Source organism: Priapulus caudatus, unplaced genomic scaffold (assembly GCF_000485595.1).
Source record: "Priapulus caudatus unplaced genomic scaffold, Priapulus_caudatus-5.0.1 Scaffold345, whole genome shotgun sequence".
In the NCBI taxonomy this organism is placed as follows: domain Eukaryota; kingdom Metazoa; phylum Priapulida; class Priapulimorpha; order Priapulimorphida; family Priapulidae; genus Priapulus; species Priapulus caudatus.
The window spans coordinates 412,996-417,108 of record NW_014577406.1 but is presented as its reverse complement, the minus strand read 5'-3'; positions in this window follow the sequence as shown (position 1 = coordinate 417,108).

The window sequence follows — 4,113 nt, the reverse complement described above, 5'->3', positions numbered from 1 at the left end:
CGCAAATAATCGCGCTTATTCCAAATAATCGCAGTCAAAAGTGCGATTTGGAGCGCGATGCTGATCGCGATTATTAGTGGGTATTATTGCGTTCACACTTGTAATAATCTCGGTATTTCGATCGCGATTGAAAAACCGGGATTTGCATCCCGCTTATTCGCGCCAGTGTGAACGCGCCTAATGACGAATGCAGCCGCAGACGAGTACATGACGGGCTTGCTGGTGACCATGAAAACGCATTGTTACTCGTTCATTGGTTTCGTTTAGCACACGCAGTAGTAATTAAAGACTTCTATACGCTAGTGATGATAGACGCGATAAACACTTTATTGGGTCCTGGATTTTATGGCGGAGCTTGCTGCATCCCGTCACTAAACTGCCACACCACGAAATCATCGCTCGCCCGTTCTCCTCGACAAAGAGAGAAGGTGGTGATGTCTACCCCGTCTTGAGAGGCAATAGTCTTTGTTGGCGGCATTTATTGCAGCAGCAGCGGGGGCCTGGCAAGCGGGGTGCAACATGAACAGCTCCCTGCGCCGTGGATAGTTCAGCAATATATACACATAGTAAACACCAACAACGATATCTTGCAGCCACGTCATGCACATGGACGGACCGGATGTGCGTGGAGGCAGAGGGCGGTGACGTGGCCAAAAAGCTCGCGCGTTACGCGCCAAGAATTTGTCAGGAGTAAGATAAATAGGGTTAATAATAAAAACGGATGAAGAAAAACTGCTAATATAATGGGTGGATAATATCATCTCCTATTATGTACTCTTGATAATATGCCTTATTGCCCTAGACTCTTTATTTGAACTATATACCAATGTATGATCGACACAGCATACTCGAGCGACGGGAGCCGCTAGTATTTTAGGCGTATGCGGGGGTTTTAAAAAGCAAGTTGATCTTCTCTGACACGAGCTTACTGATAGACTGACAGTGACAGCAGCGTTTTGTAAACTTCATAGTGACTTTGTTGTCGTCTGACGTGGTTGTGCGTGCAATAGTTTACTCCTCCCGCTATGGCGGGTCCATCTGTCAGACTGTCAATAGTAGAAAATGAAGCTTAATTTAGAATATCTCTTCCTGAGTGGCTTGAAAACAACTTGCCGTGAGAAGCTCCCAGGAAAAAGGAAGAAGAAGAGGAGGAAGAAGAAGAAGAAGAAGAAGAAGACGAAGAAGAAGAAGAAGGAGAAGGAGGAGGAGGAGGAGGAGGAAGAGGAAGGAGGAGGAGGAGGAATGTAATATATAAGAACGTTGGCTGAACCAAACTCTTGCCCCGATTTATTTTACTTCACTCGCTATGGCCAAATCATCTGTCACTATTCCTACAAGTACCACGATTGGACTGAAACAAATACGTTTCAATGATTTACTGCTGAGTTCGTGGGTCTAGTTAAGAATGTTCTGCCTGTATTATACAACATTATCTGCAAGTTAAACACGTGTCTAGTAGCGGAGGAAACTCATGAAGGGAAACTTTATTACTACGTTCAAGAGCTTGCTACGTTGTATACATCGAGCGTAACCGTGTTTTTACTCGTATACGAAAAACCTAAACCCTCGGGAATAAATACGTAGAGTAAAGTGGAGCAAATAAACTGCTCAGCAAGTGCTAACAATTAACGGGGTTTTAGTAATTTATGTTATCGTCGTGCCCGCGCATATGGGCGTTACGGAAAGCACCAGGTTTTCATCAATTTGAACAAAAATCATTTTCGAAATTTTAACACATGTATGTAGATTCGAAACAGGGTTGATGTGAAATGTTTATAGTTGAATGTTTGAACTTATATATTTACTGGTAAACGATATCAAAGCTACCCGCAAAAATACCCTATCAAAGTTGTTCGATTTCGTCTGATCACAATTGCGTTTGAAGTCACCGCGCTGCTCAGAGCCGCTCGAGTTGATCGTACCATTTGTTTACGCTACGATTATTACAACAAAAAGTCTTTCGTCTTCGTCTTATGTTTTCAAAGTGTCTTCGCTGTAATTTGTCACGCAAAGTGTGCGAAATGTTTGTCAAGAGAGAACATTATCGCCGACTAAAACACTTGCTACCAGGAACCATGCAGTTATTAATGGGCTATTGATGCTACTAATTACTGGAGAGTGGAGAGCAAAACTTACCGCTTTGCCAAAGTAAACGTGCGCAGAAACACGCTCACACATGCGAGAAGAGAAAAAACAGAAAGATATTAAAAAGGCGACAGGGAGAGAGAGGAAGAGAGAGAGAGAGAGAGTAGCAGAGAGAGGTGAGGATGGAGGAAAGAGAGATGAGAGAGAGAGAGAAGAGAGAGACGAGAGAGAAGTGAAGAGTAGGAGAAGAGAATCGAGGTTAGGGAGATAAAGTGTGTGCGTGCGTGTGGCGTGCGTGCGGTGGGCGTGCGTGTCGTGCGTGCTAGTGCGTGCGTGGCAGTTCGAGAAGAGATGATGATGATGATTGGCCAAGAGTTTTACCTGGCGACTCTTACGGCCTTGACGTCTCATGCTAATTATCTTCTTCCCTATCTACTGTCTCTCTCTCTCTCTCTCTCTCTCTCTCTCTCTCTCTCTCTCTCTCTCTCTCTCTCTCTCTCTCTCTCTCTCTCTCTCTCTCTCTCTCTCTCTCTCTCTCTCTCTCTCTCGCCTCTCTTCTCTCAGCACAAGCGCTTGTACGAAAGCCCTCGCAATTAGCTGGCAAGGCGGAAAAACAAACTGTGAAAGCCGGGGCACTCTGGCCGTCAGAAGGCGCGTCTATATATCCTGCGCTACTACGCGCACCCCGCTTATAGAGTAGCTCGATCGCTTACTACTAGTGACTCTCCCCTCCTCTCCTCATTACACGCCCATGCTAGCGGAGCAGCAGCTATAACACTGCCTACGATCTCCCCGCGCAGATCACCGTAGACTGACACCCCGTCTCTACACTACGTTAATAGCCTACTGACGAAGTGGTGAAGTAACCTATCTAAGATCGCAGCTGCTACCTGCCAGCTGGAAATTAGCGGTAACTGGGCCGAATAGCAGACGGACGCACGCTGTGGTGTATTTTTCCCGCGGCGGCGGCAACGGCGGCGTTTTTAGACGCAACCACAGCATCGGAAAGGAAAATAGGCGCAAAATCTGCCGGTTACACCCCTCCCACTCTTTCTCTCCCCGCCTCCGCGCCTCTCTCTATCTCTCTCTCGGGCGCTTCCTGTACAAACGCGCTACGCTATCGGCATGGTGCTGAGAAATGGAACTTTGATGGGAACGAGCACAGCATGCGGGCAGACAGGCAGGCGAGCGGGCGGGCTCACACAGACAGCGTGTGTGTGTGTGCGTGTGTATGAGTTTGCTGTACATCTGGGCAGCACACTGCATACGCACAAGCCTCGTATTGGCAGAACTGCACGTTTTCTTATGACCGCACCAGAATCGCGTGAGTACAGCGCAGTACAGGACTGATGAAGAAAGGTTATCAGTTTCTCACTACAACGAGGCGGGGCCACTTACTGCATGCGAAGGAAATTATAGGGTTGTCATGCCGACGTTGGTAGTATGTCGCAACATCCACTGTGTGTTGCATCATTTTGCATGCTACGCTACGACACTATAACATATGAATTTATGATCTTATGAATTATTTAGTTATTTAATTTATCATATATGATCGGGATGATAATACTAGCAGTAGGATAATATACCATAACTATTATTATTTAAGACTACAGTTATGTAAGTAGTTGGGTAATAGTTATATATGATATCCTACTCCTGATATAACATGTAAGTTTGTAGATATTCTATCAATCAAGCTAAAACCACTAGCAGCGCATCGGGGGATCACTCATTCAGTGTTGACGGCGGGCTCTGGGCGGGCGGCGGGCTCTGGGCGGGCGACGGTTGGGCGATGGGTGGGCGGCGGGCGGGCAGGAAGCGGGCGGCGGGCGGGCGGTTATGAAGATTTACGGCCGTCGGACGCACACGAGTCTCGCACGCCGTCACGTGACGTGAAGACGGCGATCGCTTGAATTCTCAGGTGCATTACAACGTTGACGCTCACCGCACGACAACTTCTTCTAACAGCACGTTTGTTACACGCTTTATTGCAGCTTGCAATGTTGTACTAGAGATATGTTTACA